The sequence below is a fragment of the Pyxicephalus adspersus genome, chromosome 1 (genome assembly GCF_032062135.1).
Source record: "Pyxicephalus adspersus chromosome 1, UCB_Pads_2.0, whole genome shotgun sequence".
In the NCBI taxonomy this organism is placed as follows: domain Eukaryota; kingdom Metazoa; phylum Chordata; class Amphibia; order Anura; family Pyxicephalidae; genus Pyxicephalus; species Pyxicephalus adspersus.
The window spans coordinates 98,762,564-98,784,910 of NC_092858.1; the positions used below are offsets into that span (position 1 = coordinate 98,762,564).

A 22,347-nucleotide genomic window follows, 5' to 3' on the forward strand; every position below is an offset into this window, starting at 1 on the left:
ATACTCACTGCAAATTTATTTGCATACTTGTTTAGGTATGCTAATTATACACAATTGACACTTGCCTAAAAAAACCTGTCTTTCATTTTCGTTTGAATTATTTGCATATCTATTAAAATAATCCCCAAAATTCGATTTTTTTAGGTAATTCAGCTTAAAAAAAACTCCACATAAAACATTATTCAGTTTGCATAAAAACCTCATTCATCCCCACAGGCAGTTAAATTTAATTTTCAGTTTGTAAATCTGTGAATTGGGAGTTTAATTCCAGATTTGGGTGACATGTTCTACAACTAAATTTTCTCTACCATTTTCAGTTTCTTCTAAAGAAGCTTAATGTACACCTCTGTGTATTTATATAGTTCCAGTAACAGTTTGTGTACTTTTAGTCCAGTTTGGGGTGATAAAGTGGTTACAGTGCTAATTAAAAAAAAAAACATGTATACACATACCCACATAATATGCATATAAATCCAATAAGGCATTTTGTACACTTTGTGCCCATTCTGTGAATGGGGACTTTATTCTTGATTTAGGTGGTATGGTTTAAAAGACAACTTCTGTCATGGTTGGGATCCCCCACCCCCACATACACACACACAAAAAAGAACACATTTTTTATTTTGTAAATATATAATTTAACATAGACAAATTTTGCAGCATGTTGCAGCTAAATGGTGTAATCTGCCAGGGAAGAAGGTGTAAAAGTCATCTGAGATTAAAGCCTTGTCAGGTATTCCATATACATGTGGCAGGCAAGCACCTGTAAATGTTCTACAAGTTTTTACCACTGGTCCATCTTAGAACTTAATAGTTGATGGTTCGTTCACTTCTACAGGTGAAGCTACCCAATCTGAAACGTATTGATCTTGTGACAAAGCGCTGCTTGTAGATGGTAACTGTGACTAGGCCAGAGAGCTGTGGCATAAAAGAACCTTGCAACACTTGTGTTAGAGGAGGAGGAAGTAGAGGTGTGGGAGGAGGTTGTAGAAATAGGATGTACCATAGGTTTTAATAGTGACAAAAACAGGTGGATCTCCAACAACCCTTGTTGAAACCTCAAATTTAGTAGAATGAATGGGTTACTGTCCAAACACTGCTTATCTTCATATGCAATGTTACCTAACACTTTTATTACAGGCAGTAGAGGTTACTGGTACAGCATTAAGACAAAGAGACGGACGGTGGGAGAAGATGCAGTGTCACATACCTGGTGGATTCCCAAGATGATGAGGGTAGCTTCCAATGCCAATCTGCTCTGGTGGTCTTGATGTTGGTGACTGGAGGAGCCAGAAGGGCATTAGTACGGGTATAAGAAGGTCAGGTAACAGGCTAAGGTCAACAATATTCTGGCAGAGGAGGTACAGAAACATTTATCAGAGGCAGGTCAGGTAACAGGTCAAAGTTGGCAATGTGCTGGCTGGTGTGGAGAAAAGCCGTAAACAAAGCTAATCCAGGAACAAACTAAAGTCATTGAAGATTAGAGAGAATCCCTGAAAACATAACAAGTTGTCCAAAGAGTATGGTTAAGTTATAATCCAGGTACCACAAGTAATCCAGGTTGGGTCAGGTACATACAGAGCTGAAGGCAAGTCTGCAAGGTAGCAGGGAATGGAAGGTCTCTAAATAGGCTGCCTGACTCAATGATCCTGATTTATTAAAGTCCTCCAAGGCTGGAGAGAATACACTTTCATCAGTGAAGCTGGGTAATCAAGAAAACCTGGAATGGATCTGGTCCAGGATTGAAAACATTTGCTAACAAATAGCTAATGACTTTTAGGAAATCCATTCCAGTTTTGCTGGATTACCCAGCTTCACTGATGAAAGTGCATTCTCTCCAGCCTTTGAGAGCTTTAATAATTCAGGGCCAATGTCTGTGTCCTTTCAACACAGGAACACTTGCATCTTTGTGTAGAGAGGACTGCACAGCTGCGCAAGCCACATGCATATGTGCACGCACCAAACTACCAACATTTACAGGCAAGCCATGTGGATGGGAGTGCACCTGAACCATTGTATTCATTCTTTTCTTACATGCTGCTACAGTGGCAGGAAAAGTAGCAGGGTGAAATAGTTCCTCTTTTCTTTGCTGACAAGGGGAAAATGTCTTATTTAAATGTGTTAATGGTGAATGTCACATTTACCCGTAACAACATTAATACATTTAGCTGCTGAAATGACTCTTCTTAGACTAAACAAACCTTCAGGATTTCTTTCCTATTGACTAATTTATGTTTATATTCGGGCTAAACAAAAACTTTGGGATGTGTTTTACCAAACAGATACAGAGTCATCTTTACTCAACACTATTGTAAACCTATTGTCCAAAATTTGTTAGATTATGTTCCTGTTTTTTTTTTGGTTTAGTTTATTCCCTTTGAGAAAGTAGAATAAGAAAAAAGGTTTTTCTGTACATTGATTACATCATCCTGAATTCACTTAGTTGGAGTTCAGATTTCTTTTTAAAAAGGTGGAGTTCTTTAATATACTATAGCTTTATATTGTGAAAAGCCAGTAATTTATAAATGCATATTTATAGAGTTACTGCAAGATCTACTTTAAGAATAGCAAGTTTTCTTAAATTCATCCATACCTCCATATTGCATAAAAGTATTTAGCTGGCTTTAGAAGTTTGGATTGGCAGTATATTATTCTGTTAGATTTACAAAGGCTCCTAGATTTTTCTTCACCTAGAAAAGGAAAATATACCTTTAAGAGTCATTATCTAGCTAGAAGAGGTAAGCCAATCACAGTGAGTCTTACACTATGCAGAGGCCTCAACCAATCACAACCAGCCTTACACTGTGTCTATGGGGAAATTCCCTAGCAAACCGGGCTGTATTCAGCGTGCTAACAGAGAGACAGAAAGAAGAGAAGAGAACAGCCAAAGTTCCAGCCAGAGAGTTTCATAGAAGTAGACAATAGGCCAAAAAAGGTATTTAATACAGTTATATAGATTCCTGTAGTTTAATAGTGATTGGGACTGTCTGCTGAACCTCTCGTGTGTTTGCTTACAGTTCCACCATTATCATTACCAACAAACAACAAACAAACTAACCAACTTCAACCATCATTTTGTGATACCTCATTCAACACATGTTTGTACATAGATTTTCTGCTGCAGAATCAGCAGTGTTATATGAAAGTTATACAATATATGTTATATATTGTTATTAAAGAAGTTATTTGAAGTATTTGGTGTGCTCTTTAAACCTACTACTTTTATGGAACGGTACTAGAGGAATTATAAAGTAAAGACAGTCTGATCAGACTAAAGAGAGACAGAGATAATAATTCTTCTAATGCCACAGCGCACAAGGCACCTTATAGTGCTGCGCCTGCCATAGTACCCCTTAGTCTTTTTATTTAGAGAATTGATCTTCAAAATACTCTTCTAAAGATGTATTATTTATTAGGTTTCTCCTGACTTGGCTTCAAGTGTAAGACGTGTTAGAATTTGGAGGAGTAAAGAAGTGTTGGTGTATATTGGTCATAGAAAGTATTATTTCAAGTCAGCACAACCTAAATACTGGCATCCGGTTTACCTTAAAATGATATATCTCAGTCCTACCTGTGTCTTTTTTGGGTAATAGGTAAACTGTCTTTAAATACGTTTTTAAGGGGTTTCTTTTTTTCTAGGCATATCAAGTTTACGTATTTTACTGCATGTAAGTTTGCATCTTGGTTGTCCTATTTATTTTCTGTCCCTTGACAACCATTAGCCAATGGGAAGACTGACCACCACTTACCCTGACAAGAATGTACAATGGGCACTGTAAACTGGTTGTCAATGTAAATAGTGGTCAGCATTCTCATTGGCTAAGCTGTAAGCTTCTTGTTGATGCCTGCTGCATATTACATTAGGTAACTAAAGTGAGGTCAAACAAACCTGTTCAATTCAGTAACTGAAAAAACATGGGATGTTTGGTATGATTTTGTAATTGGCCCGAGTCCAAACAGCAACACTGCTAATGAACACAAAATGCCAAAACATATCAAATAATTTTTACACAATTATGGAACTTAAAAAAACATTCTCGCAAAGTATTTCTTTTTTTCTCCTATACATCCAACATAACAATTATTGCTAAAGAAAGACAGCAAACCATAACTAAAGTATTATATAACAGATCAAAATAAAAATAACATATTATATCATTCTGAAAATATAATAGAATAACCTAACAAAGTAAGAGATTGTAAAAAGGTATTCCAGGACACTCCTAAATTAGATTCACTGATACAATAGATATTTCTTATTTTGCTTTGTTTTTCTTACCTTGGGCTGATTATAATATTAAACTAATTTCTTTTTTCTGTTTTTTTTTATTTGGATATCTATGCCTGATTGATTAAAACTTGAGATGATTAAATCATTGCATTTTCAATATATAAACTTTCATTGATAATATTTTACTCTGAATTAATGAGAATATCATGACAAAATCTTCAAGCAACACTGTGTTTTGAATATTCAGGATAAAGCCCCAGGTTGGCATTATCTCCTCACCTTCATCTCATTGCCTGGCTGATAAATTCAGCATTGGAAGCCAAAAGTAAAAATCTGATTCGCCTGGGTATGGGGGACCATGTAATTCACTCCAGGTGAAATCACCTGGCCAATAAACACAGTCACATGGCCATACTGTGTAAATTATGACTCAAGCATCCCATAACCTACAAAGGCTTTTCTTTTTTCCTGGTGGGTGAGCAGAGCAGTTTAGATGTAAAAAGTTAGGGAGAGAATATGCATTTGTTGCTAAGTTCCAATTAATTTTTAGTGTGTACTAAAAAGTTAAAAATCTGAAGTAAATATCTTCTAATGTTTTAGGAAACATCTGTTGACTGTCATTCAGCAATATGCTGAAATCTAACTTTTTCATGACATCCTCATAAAAATTACCAGTGCAATTCTTATATCTAGGAATTCATATTCTTTAGCAGTGGTGGTGAACCTATGGCACACACTTCCCACCTTGGCTGACCTTTCATTGGCTGCGCCATTGTTCCTCTGTCAGCCCGTTCTGGCTGCAGAATTTCCCTTCTCAGTGAGTCATCAGGTAACATTTAGAATACCAGGCTGTGGGGAGAAGAGGCAACTGATGAGTATTGAAGCTGATGTGTCTTGATCCAGAATAGAAAAGGTGAAAGTACAGAGGGAGAGAGGAAAGTGAAGGAGGTGTCACGGTCCCTTCCGTGACTGAAGTTAGAGGATCTGTGTGTAACGCTCAGGTGGTTAAGATAAGTTGAATTACTTTTGGTGTATTGGTGTTTTGTTGTTCATTTGTTGTTTACTAGGCCTCAGGGAGACACTGGGTCTTTCATAAGGGAAGGAACCAGTAGTCTCAAGCCAGTCACCACTGCTAGGGCTATGCAGGGCTAGTAGGGCCTAGGTTCCTGTGTATTTCCACCATCAGGGGATACTCATACTGTTAGGAGTTAGGGCTAGGTTAGGGTGTCTGCAAGGGGTGACCATTCCCTTTTCCCTAGCCATTGGAGGCCTAGTAGTGAGTAAAACCTTTCTGTTTCCCTCCCCTCCCTGTTATCCGTGACATTATCAACCGCCAAAAACTGCTATTTTTGTTTATGTCCGTGCAGCTATGGATCCTATCTCTGTACTAGTCGCACAACTGCAGGGGTTGTCTTTGGAGGTAGCTGGTTCTGACAGCAAGAATCAGGCCTGCCCTGAACCCAAGGTGGCGCTCCCAGACAGATTTTCCGGGGGAAGCGACACTTTTATTCGGTTCAGGGAGTCGTGCAAATTGTATTTTAAACTACGTCCACACTCTTCGGGGGACGAGAGTCAAAGAGTGGGTATTATCATTTCATTACTTAAAGGCGACGCTCAGTCTTGGGCTTTTTCCACGACGACCGGATCTCAGTCCCTCCGGTTGGTGGATGCATTTTTCAGAGCGCTAGGTCTTATCTATGATGACCCAGATCGTGTTTCCCTGGCCGAGACCAAGTTGCGTGGCTTGCAGCAGGGAAAGCGTTCTGCAGAGACTTATTGCTCTGAATTTAGGAGGTGGGCTACGGATACTGAGTGGAATGATCCTGCTCTCCGTAGTCAAGGTTATGCTTGGTTGCCATTCCTTGATAATGCCCCCTCCAAACAAATCTTTGAATGTTCTACTGGCAACCCAGTGATGTCCCCTCCTGCACTGATTAGACTGAAATTTAATTGAAATATTTAAAGTGTTTGTCTAGGCAATATATATTTTTTTATAGTCTTGCATGGAGCAGGGAAAGGTAAAAACCCCTATGAGGTTAATTATTATTATTATTTTTGCTGTCTGCACCCTACTAGGAAGATGTTGATCATTTTTTGTCTCAGTGACAATATCTTAATTACTGAAAAAAAATGAACTTAATTATGTACTGTGGTGATGGCATCTAGCCTAGATGCCTTTAGGAGGGCAATGGACACAAAAGTCCATCACAGGTTACCAGCCCTGATGGGTATGTGCTAACTCCTTATTATAGATGTGGGCCACTGTCAGATACAGGAGCTGGACTAGATGGGCCATTGGCCTGATCCAGTGCTCATTGCTGGTGTTGGGTTATGGATTTGTTCTGTCATAGAGAGTGATTGATGTACATTGCATGAATGACATACATACTTATTGACATCTGTTCTGTGCATCCAGTACACGAAAGGTTACAATATCATTGCATAGCAGCAGGTTGCGCTTACCTGACATCACCTGTGTAATGCTCGGGGTGCTGGAATAGGTGGGTGTGCCAGGTTCAGCTCTCTATGGCCTGTATGCGTGTGCTATATGAGAGGACAGGACACTAATGGCACTCATTGTACTGGGATTGTCAGGGGGAACTTTGTATTAGCTGCTATCTATAGGAACCAACTTGGGCTAATACTAATGAGAAAATGAAAGCTTGTATGGATGATCGAGTTCTGCACGCCTACTGTGTATGGGAAATGCGCGCAGGTAGGAAATGCACTCGGATGCCTTTTTCAGAGCAGGCCAAAAGCTGGTGGTCAGAAAGCGCTTCATAATAGAGCAGTACTTATTGTGTACATGCTGTAGTCCTGATACACCTACTATCTGTACCAATTACATCCCTGAGGAAGCGGACACAGTCTGCGAAACGAGTCGGATGATCTCATCATATGTAATGTGTGCAATGTATCTAGCCCATGTATGCCAACAATGTTGATTAACTCTTTCTGAAACTTGGTATAAGGGAAGAGGCATGTATATTTTTTAACTGTTGCTTCCTAATGAAGGAAATAAAAGGTATATGACTTTTTTTATAAATCCACTGCCGTTAAAGTCCCGTATGTTTCTTGTTCTTGTATTCTTCAATGTATATTTGGGATGTTGGCAGGATTACATATGTTAGAAGGCCAGACAATATTTGACATAAAAAAATTACTAGGAATAGGCACATGGGATGAAGATGCAGCATCCAGAGCTCTGTGTAACATTCAACATTTTGTTCAAAACAACTTGGCAGTAGACTGCTGCTCTTGGAACATTATGAGGGTATTTACAAACTTTTTATGGTGTCTCTATCCAGTAAATTTGCTACTCTACCTACAGTAGATAACTTACATATTTGCATTTCTTTTGAGTTTCCGTTTAGTTCCCAATTGAGTGGTAAATCGTCAAAACTGTAATGAATGTATTGCTGTTTGTGTCTATATTGGGGAGATTTATGTTTTTGTTTCCTGTCCTTGTGATACCTGTACAAAAAAATTTGTGCTGCATCACTGGAACAGGCAGACCTAAACAGCAAAATTTAACAGTCAGACAATTTAACCTATTCATACTTTACTAAAACTTTGTTCTGTTTTAGTCTGCCTTCAATGGACAGAATATATGTATAGCATTCATTGTTTTTTGCCCACCTACAACAAAAGCACTAGATGATACTGCAGATATTGTTGCAAATAAAGAGTTTCAGCAAAATTAGAAGAGTGGGTAAAAAACAAAACAAAAACAAAATAATGTTACTAACAGAGCTCCAATAAGGTTCTGAATAGTTATTAGGATTTACTAAAAATACCAATTTTACTTTAAAATGAAGGTGCTGCTGATAAGAGTACACACAGAGAAGTGTGTGTGAGAAGCTAAGCACACCCACAGGTGAGAAAGATCAAAAGGCTGAAATAATTGTAACTGTGGGACAGCAAAAAACGTGGGAGTACAGAAAGTACATGAGAGTGCAGATCTCAGCAATGAACTGCATTTAATTAGAAAGATATATTAGCCTAACTGATGAAAGACCAGCATATGCCCCATTATTTAAGATGTACATTAGAAATGGTGGGACGTCTAAGAGCTATAGAAAAAATGACTTTCAGGTAGCAGTCTTGCTATTCTGTGGTCATCTAGACAGCTATGAAATACTTTTCAATGCCTTTAAACTTACGCAAAGGATGAACTTACCTTAAAGTATGTTAAAAGCAAGCTTGTAGATAAGTTTAAAAAAAAATAAGACAATACAAACGCTCCTAAAGCAATATTTATATTATATTATTTATATTATATATTAATATACCAGGGACTGTAATAAAAACAATAATATGAAGTTTTAAACATATATATATGGTTATTTAGCCACTTCAGCTCCTACAACGCTAAAAGCCTTATCTATACATTTCAGTTTTAGGCTTAAAAGATGTCATTACTTAAGATAATAAAATAACAAAATGGGCTTTATTTATGAAATAGGGAATCTAACATTTCCTGGTGGGAATGAATTACTGCCATTTAAACTCTGGCGTTTCACTGATGTCTAGATTTCTGTACCAAAAGCGGTACACTGTTTTTTTTTTTTTTTTTTTATGATGATGGTGATATTGTCTTTCAAAATGTATTTTTTTTATTGGCAATCAATAGACAAAAAAATGAAACACAACTAGAAAGAAACAAATGCACAAAAAACAAAAAAAAAAGATTAAAAATGTAATTAAAAAAAAATAGAAAAATGGTTTAAATATTAGTGATGATAAAAAAATGTAATATGTATAAAAATATTTCTTAAAATATATTTGATATGCATATGAATAAAACAGAATATCAATTTATTTGTATTCGTAGCAGTTGTATGCAATATGCAGCAAATCCGGGCTGTAAAAGTGACAACTAGAACTTTAATTTAGAAAAACAATGTAACCCTATTACAGCCAGTGTAAACAATGTAACCCTATTACTGAGGGAGCAAGGGAAGGGATGTGCTACATAGTTTTCCTGGGCCTATGTTACATGCCCAAAAACCAACAAACAGCCAAAGTGTTAAAGCGATAAAAAGTATTTTAGCCACTTAAAATTTATAATATATAAAGTAAGTAGTAAAAAGTATACCTAAAAATGAAATATACTGCAGGTTTTTCAGTCCTTTAGATGTGGTGGCTCTATTAGTCCAGAAAAACACAAGCCATTAGACATAAGGTAAATTGCCTCATTCTTGCCTAGGTACAGCAAATGAAGATCTATATCTTGGTGCCCCTGACAATCTCCTCCCTGTGATGTCCTAACCATGCTTAGTTTAAAATTAAATCAATGGTAGCATTGTTAGGTTCCATCCTGTGCTCTTGTCTACAACCTAAAGGCACGCTGTGCTAAAGCTTATAATTCTGTTGTAAGCCTGTAACATTAAATGTCTACCTTCCTGCCCAAGTGGGACATGAACACTGTAATTCCAGCCTTGTGACTGCTTAATATAAGCAACTTTTGAATTGCTTAACACCTTATTTCAGTAATATGCTATTTTACTGATTACAGTTCACCAGCTGATTTGATAGCCAGTTTGAGCTCATTGTACTCACATGTTGTAATATGTAAATTAAGGTATCCTGGTAAACATTAATTCAGACATAGTTTGCATTTTCAGAAAAAGGATTAAAAAGAGCAACTTTGCAATGAACCTTTTTCATAGCTTTTATCAGTCTCCACTTGAAGTAATAAGGTGATAACACAAGAGCACAACTGATGTGTAAATAAAGACCAACATGGCAGGATCACCATGAATTATTAAAATAGCTGGAATAAAAAAGAAATGGAAATTAGGTTACATGGTAAATACTATATAAGAATTTATTCTCGAACCCATTACTTTGAATAGCGTTACATTATTCAGGTTGCTCAGACAGATCTACAAAGCACATACATTAAGAATACTGTTTTGTGATAAGGTTGGTGTACCTTGAACATTTCACTACTTTTGTAAGCACTAACCAATCATATTTCGCCCTTTGCAGTGTATACATGGAGACCTATGGGACAACTAAAAGAAGGAATGATAGAAATATTAAGAAAGGATGTTTGGCCAAAATATTTGTGTACCTTAAAATTGTACAAATTACGTTTTACCTTTTTATGCCAGCTGCTTTTTGAAAGTCTCCTTTAGAAGTAATACCTTCGATTTCCAATTTTCATGTTATAGCATTTTGACCTTTCATTGGCCAAACTTATTTTTTCATTGTAGACTTTTCCACATTGTAGATATTAAAATAATAATGAAATCAAAGAATAGGATACCTTTAACAGCTTACTGTGATAAATTCTGATATAGTATTTGGTACTTAGATCTTAGGAGCACAATCACTTAAAAAGAACAGTCACTAACATTTACAGAAACAATAGCTAATAGCACTTATTGTACATTAGAAATGTAAAGATGTCATCCTAGAATACTGATGGAAAGGTAATGTTTAGTGTGGTAGCATTACACATAAATGGCAGTTTCTTGTTTTCAGAGATTTTCATTTTGTCGTATAGGTAAAGGTTTCTTATTTGTGCTGGTAGGACTGAACTGAAAAAGTAATTGCAGTGGAAAAGCCTAAATATATTCATTGGTAAATTGGCTATGCTATTGGAAGGCAAAAGTTTTATCAACTACTTCCTATGCAACCTGAATTGCACAGGGGGAAAAACAACCCTTTGTTCAATTAAAGACTGTCCTAATCAAAGAGTTACATAATAAATTGGAAGACTGACACTATAATCCTAATCAGATAGCTGCTCTGAATTCAGGGAGCAAATCTAGAATTTGTAATTACTTTCCTTCTTGGTGAGATTGGTCATCAAGACAATTGGAGAGAGTAGATATTCCTAATAAGTACAAATACAGCAATATAAAAACCAATGGTTCTAACCCCTCACCACTATATCCAAATCTAAAGTTATTTTTACCCTCTAAAGGTAAAAGTGTATACTTTAGAGGCTTGAGGTTAATGAGCATGTTATTGCAACTTATGCTAACACGCATTTCTTGTGTTAATGCCTGGTAATGCCATTAATTTTGAACACTATCTAAACACGCTAAAACAATGCAGTGCACCACAATGTACATTAGAAAAAAGAGTGCATGTTAGTCTTGTGCATTGGTAGCCCATTTAAAATAAACCAGTGTGCATTGTCACAACACACGAGGACAGAGAAGTGTGAATATGTCCTAACTTCAGCAAAAATGCTGTGTCTTTAGTTTTAGATAGAGTGGGGAAGGGTTAAATCTATAAGGTTTTTATTACTGTCTCTGATCCTTAAAATTTGACAATCACTCCTCCCCCCTTTTGAAACCCATGTAGACAGAGCCCAAGTTTAATTTAAATGTGATCAAGTGCACCAAGCGTACCTTTCTACATATTGTCAGCTGAGGTTAGTGTCTTTTGAGAGACCATTAATCATTGTTTGACTGTTACTTTATAAAAATAAATAAACTGTGTTTTCCTTTTTAATTTGTTTTCATCACCATTCCTGTTACTGTTGTTGTCCTTTTAACAAATTATTGCAGTTACTGTGCTCACACATCCAACCTAATTAGCCCTTATGTGTCAAGATTTAAATAAGTTATGTCCAGAATTTCAATCCTCAGTAACATATCAGATAAAAACAATTCTAATAATAAAAATCAAGTAAGTATTATAAATATGTAAACTCTACATTGAAAAATCAAAGTTTACTCCACACTATGCAGCATTCGCCAAAGGACTGACAGCGCGACTTATCCACCGTGTAACGGACTTATCCACCGTGGACTCAGCGCTTCTGAGAAATTCTGCAATGGAAATGGCTGGATGTTTACCAGACATTACATTTCAGCAGAAATTCCCTTTGTGAAGCCTCTTTGACAGTTTGACAGCTAGATAGGCATTAGTGGAACACAGATCACCAACCATCATACTGCATACCACTCTGGACAGTGACTGACCTATTTTTCTATTTGTGAGTGCACAATTTATATATCTTTAGTACTAATTAAAGGTATGTATAATGCACTAGATTATATGCTTCTATGCTTTGTCTCTTATTTAACATGCAGCGCTGATGTGAATTTTTGAGGGGTTTCTCCTCCGTACCAGTGGCAACCCTTGTCAGGACTGGACCCACCAATTTGTGAATAACAGTAAATGCTACATTATAAAAAAAAGGACCATGTCTTGCCAAAAAAATAAGACTACAGTGCCAGAAATTGCAACTATTCCCAAGATATACTCTGAGTGTGTTAAATTCCTCTGATCCAAAAATGCAATGTGCTAGCTGTGATCACAGGTCTCAGAACTATTTTGCTTGGGCCCTTTGCTGACAACTTTGGACTGTTCAACTTTTAAAGGTGAGTATTTGTAATTTTTTGGGAAAGAATGATCCTGACAAAGTGGAAGCTCTACAAAACCATTAGATGGGAGAAGGAGCAGTCCACTTTAGGAAAGTCCTACATACAATGGTGATGTCCCCACATAGGTACATATGCATACAAAATTACATAAGTGAAAATGGCAAAATACTGCTCAATAGTTGCAATCTCTGGCTGAATGAAACAAATGCTGAAGACTTTGTCATATTGGATCTCTCTCCCTGTCTTTCTGTCCCATGTCTGAAGGGAGATCTACCATCTACATCTTAGAGAAATGAGGTAGTCCCTGTGTTTCCAGATGACTTTCAGCTGCTGACTCCTTGCTGTGATTTTTGGCTCTTTTTATCCTACAGCCAGGACTATTCCTGCTCAATATTTTCTGGTTGATTCCTAACAACACCCCAAAGGAGGCTGCATTGGCTACATTCAGGCCTGATGACCAAGATGAAAAGCTTATTAGCAACACGTTGAGCCTGATTTAATAAAGCTCTCCAAGACTAGAGAGGATACATTTTGATTAGTGACGCTGAGTGATCTAGCAAACCTGGAATGTATTTCTTCAAATTTATTTTCCATTTGCAAATCTTTTGAATCTTGGACCAGATCCATTCCAGGTTAGTTGGATCACCTAGCTTCACTGACAAAAGTGCCTCTTCAGCCTTGGAGAGCTTTAATAAATCAGGCCCAGAAACTAGCATATTTAAGTGTAGTGTTCAGAAGTTGTGGCCTCTATGTTCTCCTTTAGCATTTTTCTTTCCTCTATGCCAAAGGTGCCCAACCTATGGCCCACTGGCCACATCCAGCCTGTGAAACTGTCAGATCCGGCCCTCTCCTCATTCCCCCCTGACAACCTCCCCCCCCCCCCCCCCCCCCCACACACACACACTCGTTGTTTTGCAGGGAATGGCGTGCATGCATCTCCTATGTTTCTCCATTGAGATCATGCTATCAAGAGAGGGAGCTGCTTGTACTGTGAAACAATCCCAGCAGCAGCATGGAGTGCTGTGTCTGTGTCCATGCTGCTGTCATTATCCCCATGTATAGATCCTCAATTCTCTATCACTAATTTTCATAGAAATCTGAATTTTAATAATCCAAAATTAAGGCCTTTACACGTAACAAGATGCCAGTCACAAGCATAAAATCCTAACAACAATCAGAAATATTTTCACATTAAGGTGGGTATTTCAAGACCAGAGTTTGCATATTGGGGACCCCCTGGGGGCCACTCTCATGGCAGTGAACATTAGGTTACTGCTGTGGTGGCCCTTAAAGTTCACAAAACGTCAAGGCTCAGGTTGGCGGTAAGGCTGCGGTGTGGTTACCCCTTCCTCGTGCCATGGAACCATGGCTCGGGGAAGACGCTCAGTACTGCTTACTGCCACCTTGAGTCATATCTGCAGAAGCTGCGGTGAGAGGGACTGAGTAGCTGGCGAGCTGCCTGTTACACATAGCTGACCACTTACCTTCTGTAAACCCCAGTTCTCTGGAACAGAAGGATGATGGCAACTGGAAATGTGGGAGTCAGTAGGAAATGCCTTTTGTCCCCCCTTCCCTATTAAAATGTTATCTCCATCATATCATGCAACCCTGTTTAACATAGCTATCCCCTTACTCTCTATGAACCCCAATTACTCTGAAAGAAAAGGGAAATGTAACTGGAAGTGGCTAACTTCCCCCCAAAATTTCACCACTTTGGCACCATCGCAAGATATGAAAAACTATACCTATTATACCATGACATCCTGTCACACATATCTGGCCACCTACCTTCTGTGAACCCTAATTTCTCAGGAACGGGAAGATGTGGGGCCCTGAAGATGTAGTAGTAAGAACGGTCATTTTAAATATTAAAACTATTCTAGTTTTAAACATGCATCTTTAATGTTTGTTTGCATTGTGGCCCACAAGTTTTATCCCAATGTGAACAGTGGCCCCCAGATGAAAAAGGTTGGGAACCACTGCCCTACGCCATGTATTTGAAAAATGTTTTTCATAGATTCTCACTTTATGCTTTACTTTTCTTGTAAACATTTACAGTGGTGTCGGCAGACTAATGTCTTTCAGATATTGGTCAGGGAGTATGGCCAATCTGAAGATGAGACATTCTTCAAATAGCAATTCAACTTTGATCCAATTTTATTTTTTATCAGAAATGCTCAGATATAAGTTATTTTACCCCTTTAACTACAATAGTCACTTTTAAATGTCGCAGCCATAAGCCAAATGTTTTAAATCAGAACAAATTCCCCTCCTATCTAAAGAAAAAATCTCTGGAAGTTATGTTTTCACTTACAGTAAGCCTAATAAGCTGCCTACAAGCTCAGCCTGCAGGTAACACAATGGTAAAAGGGTTGCGGTGAAAGATGAAATTCTGCTTTGTTCTAAGCAGGTGTTATGCTTTATAGCTTTATATAATCTCTTCTACAATGGCTTACTAAAGAACAAGGTTATGCATTCTTCTAACTGAGAAACAGATTCAGGAAAGATTTGTATTATTATTATTTCCTTTCAACCCGCTGGTTCTTTAAAGCAAGCAAAGAGTAAATTAACTTGTTTGTAATTAGAGAAGCCAATGACATCAAAATCTTTAGAAAGGTTGTGAATGATTCAAGCATTGACTTCATTTATGGGACAGTAGAGATATTTAATAAGTAATTAAGTGTCAAACAGTTAATTATTCTCTGTAACTGGAAAATTTTGTCTATAGATTTGGAAACCGCGATAAAGACAGAATTGGAGCGCAGAGCCTCCTGGGATACTCCCGTTACGCTTCTCGCTGCTCTTTCTGCATGCGCAATGAAATTTAGTTTAGTCTAGTTGTGTGGAAAGGGATGGAACATAAATGATTGTTTTTCTTTTTATTCATAATGTTAAGAGTGTTTTTTTAATTTAGCCAACCATGCTGGCTGGCAAGGTTGTGCTACTGAAGAGTTTGTGTATCATTTCTTTGAGCACAGTCACACCGTGGACGAAGTTTTAAATTTTACATTTGTTTTTGTCACTGGATGGCCTAATTTTTTGCCACTGGACAAAATTTGTAATAAAAATGTAAAAGTGCATAGAAATGCATAGCTGGCTGCCAAGAAAGAATGAGATCCTGAGCACATGTGTGGCCTGGTCAATTGAGATAGATAAAGGGACCAGTGAGAGGGAGCATGCTTGTATATTAAACATTGTGAATAGGCAGATAAGTTTGTTTTTTTAAAGAATTGGCCTTCAGAGTAAGGTCTTTACTTTTTTTTTTACTACTAGGCCTGTTTCACTAATGGACCTGGAATGGACAGGGCTGTGCTGTGCCAGGCAGAGCCACACGGTGAAGCAGTCTGAAATGAGGGTGAAGGTAAGTCTTTGATAGGAAAATGCCACATAGGAGTGAGAAGAACAGTCTGGTTCATGTAGGACATGTAGGGTAGTATCTGGCTTAGCCATTTTTTTTCAATAGTGCCAGAATTTCCTCTTTAATGTCATTGTGCAGCAGGTCAATTTCACACCTGTCAGCTTTCTATTTTCTACTAATTTTCTCACCTCAGAGAATAATTTTACATTTCATGCCATGCACCAGAACAAATTAAAGATCATGGCATTTGCTAGGCCTTATTTTTTATTTACTTGTGGTGCCCCCCCCCCACACCCTGTCAACATCCATTTCACTAAATAACCAACAGTTTTTTACGGCCTAATAATGTTTTTCAAGGTTAAAGCCACAGGTAATGAAATCATAAATCTTGATAAGTGCAGTGATTTCTCATTTCTCTGCAATATGACATGTTTATTGTTTTTTACCAGACCATATTATCAATTACTAATTGTAAACCTATAAAACTGTGCTGTTTAGTAGTATAAGCTCTGTCTTGTTTGAGACTCTGGAAGATTGATACACTCTTTTACCCTTGGTATAAAAGAAGACCTTTTTTATATATCCCTATGGAAGAGAACACATATAGCATTATTTTATACAATTTAAAACTAAAGCTCCTGCTTGTTCACACCCCTACCAACCCAAAATTCTCATCACTTTGACAGCCTGCCATATTGGCAATAGGAATGTGCACTAGGAAAAAAATTTATGTAAGACTGCCATATGTTTGCCTGTCAGTGGTTAGGCCAAATTTGCGGGTGCTTGAATCTTTTCCCCACTCAACATGAATTGCAGCCAGATCATGTCAGATTTGAGTGACCAATGGGAGCTGTATATAGCCTATTAAAAGCATCAAAGCTTGCATCAGTACTCCTTTCAAGTTGCCTTATCCCTGAAGTAGTGGAATGGCTCCTGGGAGAAGATATGAAAATATAAAAATGACTTAATGGATGGATGTCAGTCTGAAGAACTGTATGTTCCTATGCTGACTAGGTAACACCCATATGTGGTGCTGAGACTCTGATTAAATGAACTGAAATTCAATAAACAAAAGGGGCAGACCAAGGAATGTCAGGCTGGGGCAGAAAGATGCTGAAGATCTTTCTGCAGGCAGGAAAAAGGTAGTCCCTATCTGATTTACTGCAGCTTCTAATGCGCACTGTGAGAAGCTGACCGTTTGCCATAAAGTCACAGTATACAATTTCAGTACAGGAGAGGAGCCTGTACATCTGTGCAGACTTACTGAATATTATGAATACTCAGAATCCAATAAAAGCCTATTAGTAATCCGTAAAAAAGGGAATAACACGTATTTAGTAAATGTTATTATCATGCATGGTTTAAATTAAATGTTAGATCTGATGCTGCTGTTTTTCAAGTGGAAATGACTGACATGTGATATCCACATGATAATAACAAGTATAAAGCAAGTGACGTCTAATGCATGCCCTTGTATTCAGTTAGTGACTCAGAACATATTAAAGCCTAAAGCTACGTACACACCACAGATTTTTATCGCCCGATAAACGGCATCGGCCAAATATCGGGCAAAAATCTGCCGTGTGTACAGTCGGTGTCGTCCATCGTCCGAACGACCGACCTGCCGGATCCACGGACAATGGACGACAACCGATCCTAATGAAAGGGAAGGGGGAGAGCGCGCAGCAGGGTGCCGCTCCGTCGATCTCCCCCTCCCTTCTCCATAGGGCATGAACGGTGCTGTATGTACAGCACCGTTCATGCATCGTGCAGTCCCTTGTCGTTGGAAAGGATCGTGAAAGATCCTTTCCAACGACAAAAATTGCAAGTGTGTACGCAGCTTTAAACCATCAAATGAGTATAACAGAAACTTGTATTGCAGAAGGCAAGGTTAGCAAATGTATCTTGTTTATCTCAGTACAGTCTTTCTTTTAAAAAATTTATAGCACAGCAGAAAAGCTTACTTTTTTGTAATAATATGAATCTTGCACTAGTCTACTACCTGGGATGTTGTCACATGAGATTCGAAAGCTGTAAAATGGCTTTTCTTGCAGTATTTGAGAACATAGTTTCAGCGCTTACATATAATATTCTGCTTAGCTAATGCTAGCAAATAGATAAAAGTGCCATCTGGCAGTCAGCTCCATAAAAACGTCACCATTCCTACTCTGCATGCATCTATATTATACATTTTCCACACCTGCCCACTGTTTTTCAAATCGTTAAATGGAACCCTACTGCTGGTAATGGTGAGAACATGTTTGAAGCAAGTGCTTGCTGTCTGTCTAACTTATTGCAGAAAAACTGTAAAAAGATCAGAAACAGAAAAGAAACAGTAGCTGAGCAATGCAGCATGGATGTGTTTAGAGAAAGGTGACACAGGTAAGGTACTCAGTGTTCTAGTATTTGGGGGTAATTGGACATCTTTATTCAAAGAAATCATATATTTGTTTTGAAATGTGTGCTGCATACAATTTTCATGTCATAAAGGAAACTCTCTTTACACTCCAAACAGAAACTATCATCCCCTGAATCAAGTGCTCAGAGCAATAGGATATTCTCTTAATCTTATTACTAATTTGTCCCTATGAAAATGTAATATTAGGCATTTTGAGTGATGATGGATGCAAAAAGAAGTTGAAACAGATGTCTCATGCCTTTGATTCATATAGGGATATGATGTATGATAACACTGTAGGGTACTGTTATAAAAAACTGTGTCATATTAGACATGAACTGCACTACAAAGAATACCAAATAATAAATAACTCAGGACTGTGTGATTTCATTTTTTATGTTGTCTGTAATAAAGGGAGAGAGTTAAGGAAGGTAAAACCCTGTTTAAAGTGGCAGTAAAATTGCAGCATTGTAACACATGCTTAACTGAGCTCCCAACAATTCTCATTCAACTGTCAGGGCAATTGGGAAAAACTTTGTGTAAGCATTTGCATGAGGTTGTGTTTGCGCTGTGGTTGTGATAGAGTTGCAACAAGTTTCCTGAACGTGACATGTTGCTTCTGACTGTATGGCTTTTCCTTCTCTGGAGGAAGAACTGAACTGCAAACATTTGCTGCTCCTGGTGGCGTAGCAGCAGTTTACTCTGTGCCTGGGAGGGTTATTGTGTGGAGCTATATTTTTTTTATTAGATACTTTTTCATCAATTGCATTTGGTAAGATGTGGCACATCATGGCTGGACCGTATGACAATATGTCGAGAAACGTCTTTGTTTCTTGGCTTTGTTATCCCCATATCTCTTTCATTAACTGTAACTGGTATTGTTGCCTAACATGAGTTCCATTGTTGTTCAATTCATTTAGGGTTTCCGAAGGAAACTGTTTATGTAAAAGAAAGCTTGGATTCCTGTGGCTTACCAATGTCTTTCCAGAGGCAACTGTGGAGCCGGGGGAGCAAGGGAAAAGTCAAACATTATAGCCTGGTGGTGGATAGCTGGCCATCAGTCTGGGATTTAACTTGGATCCCTTCAAGACTCCAGAGAAGGTGAGAGTTTGAGGCATGGGGGCATGTTGCCAGAAAGGAGGAGCAGACAGCTACTCGTCCACTGGTAGGCCACCTGAAAAACGGAGAGAAGGACATTCAGGTGCCCAGTGATTATTATGGGGTTAGGTTGCAGAGGAGAAAGGGATGTTATGTTGGGATGCTGGGGTTGAAGGGAGTTCTAAGGTGGAAATGGGTAAAAGGGGAGAAGTAGTGTAAAAGGTGTAGGGGATTAATGATGAAATTGGTTCTATACACTATGGTACAGTATATGGTATATACTATTGATTGCTACATCTCACATTACTTACAATAAATTACACAAGTGTTTTTTTGTTTTTGTTTTTTTACATAAAAGGTTGTTTTATGGCTCAGAAAGAAAAACATATGTAAATGAAAATGTAAGTGATATTTATTCACGGGGCTTATGTGCATCTTTAAAATTAGCATTCTAAGCTTTGTATGTATTCAGGAAAACGGGGCACTACGTGTGCTTACTTAGTAGGGTCATTGGGAAAGGAGTGCTCAACTGAAGAGGTCTTGCTGACATTGATGAGGGGGAGGTGCCACAGGAGTGTCATGCTTACGCCACCAAAATGGCCAAAAATTACCCTTGAACTATATGAACAGTATCATGCCACTGGGCGTTATAACTGCAATTTGTATGATGGGACATTTTAACCAAAAAGTTGAACAATGTGACACATAATGTTTGCAAACTGTGATTTACCTTTCTTTTCCTTTACCAAATACCTTCAAAATCCTAAAGACCTAATTAAATTACAGAAGGCTTATGATGGCTGCAATGCTTATTTTCTACTTAAAATTCAGAAGCTGTTTCCTACATAATATTTGGAATTGTGTGGCTACTGGGACATTCAGGTGATTGATATTTCTATTGTGTTTTATTGTTACTTGTAAACACCACAACATAAAGATCCCAGTTTATTCTTTGATATATTTTAGTGGCTCAGTTGTTTTTCTGTGTCTCATAAAGGTCAACAAACTATAATGAGATTACTGTGCATTGTTTTCTGTTGTGATCACCGATAGCTTGCTGTGTTGCAGGGTAGTGATCTGTATTAGTTTCTAAAAATATAATGAAAATGTAGACACAAATTCAACAAAGAAGAATAGCTTATTCGCTCAGCTGATGTACGTAGCATTGTTTCATCATTTAGAATTTTAATGGCTTTATTTGTATAATCAGGCTGGTAAGGCTACATATGCATTTTGGCTAAGGATTAAAGTGCATGGTCCTAATAGAGGGAAAGAGAAAAGGAAGGCTTTTTCAATGGCACTGTCACTATACCTGTCGGTTTCCACAGCGGCCTCTGCTAAACCGTCCTGCTGCATCCCGTGCCTGTATACCCTGCCAAGCTACCAAACGCAGCACTCACTCTTTGTCTCTGGCTGACAGAACATGCAACACTTCCTGTTCTGCTCACACTGACACAGCACAGGGAGGAGAGCTCCTTAAAGGGCAGAGGCTATTTAGTCTTAGCAGTAATGGAGGCTGGTGCTGTGACTTTGTTCCAGCTATCTTGATACTCTGCTCATGATTTCTTTGTGATTTCTGACCTGACATGCTCCTGGATCATGACTGTGCCTGTCTGTCGCCTGCCCTGACCTATGCCTGGAACCTGACATTGGCTGTCTGCTGCCTGCCCTGACCTGGGCCTGGAACCGGACTGCATCTGCCTGGCACCTGTCTCTACACCGAGGCCGATCCAGCCTTCCTCCCCAGGTAGGGTGACCCCCAGCAGCAAAGAGCCCAGTAGCCTCCTGGCTACTGGTCCATCACCCCTTGCGGGGTGCCCTGGTGCAGACCTGGTGTCACTTAGACTTTGTGCCTTGGGTGATCCTGTGCTACCTGCCTGAGGTGATCCTGACAGGCACTCTATTGTTGACTGATAAAAAATCTTTACTTTATTAATAATCAAAAAACATAAAATTTATGGTATAGAATTCTTAAGTCAAAATTAAAAGATCAATCAGAATAGTCTAAGAATAGGCTAGAATAGTCTAGAATGGTGCTGCCTTCAGGGCTCCCTTATAAATAAATCAGGGGGATAAAGCTGTTGAAATCACACATGCATTAGCGGATGCGTGGTTAATACTGGTGAAGCCACGGACTATGGGCAACTTCCGCTTTAATAAAGCGAGACTCTGACGTGTGCGTGATTTAGATAGTCATGAATACTTCCGCCCTTTCCGGGGTGTGGGTGTGCTTAGGTATGTGATCATATGGGTATGGGGGGACAGCTGCCACCAGCTTTTTTCCCTCATACCTCCTCACACAACACTTAGGATGATTTTCCCTTATACTCGGAAGTACCTTTCAATTAATCATAAGATCTTTGGAATACCCTTCCCTATTCCTTACACTGCTTACAAGATCCAACACATATCTTCTGAGGTTGAGGATATATAAAAAAATAAAACCTCAGCCAGTGACCTTCTTCTTGTGAGGTCAATATACCAAGGTCTCTGCAGTCCCCTAGGGAAGGCCGTTTAGGGCAAAACGCATCGGGAGAGACCATAAGTACAGTACTGACCCACATCTTGGACTCTTTAGTGAGAGTATTTTATAAAGTCATGATTAAACATTGCCATGGCCTCTTTTACCACCTATGTTTCCAATAAGTATATGTTTTAGTAATTGAAATAAAAGGTTTTATGTATGGCTAGACTTATTTTCTGCCATAAAGAGACGCTATCTTTCCACTTTTTCTCTTATGTACTATTGGCTCGGCAACCACTCTAGTGGTATTTTCTAGCCTTATCACTGTGGGATTGGCTTCCTCTCCTTCTGAATATAGATAATATAAAAAATCAACCTGCAAAGAAGACTTCAGACGCAACCCCACAAGAAAATACGCAACACTCTGAAGCACCTAATGAAAATGTG

The 22,347-nt window shown here is 38.4% G+C and overlaps 1 long non-coding RNA gene across 1 annotated transcript; it reads left to right on the plus strand.

Moving 5' to 3' along the window:
- The first annotated feature begins 2,718 nt into the window (after window positions 1-2,718).
- On the plus strand, window positions 2,719-21,349 carry LOC140336874 (uncharacterized). Its single transcript, XR_011921960.1, has 3 exons — window positions 2,719-2,935; window positions 15,856-15,943; window positions 19,259-21,349. It is a non-coding gene; the product is annotated as an uncharacterized lncRNA (long non-coding RNA).
- The last annotated feature ends 998 nt before the right edge of the window (window positions 21,350-22,347 follow it).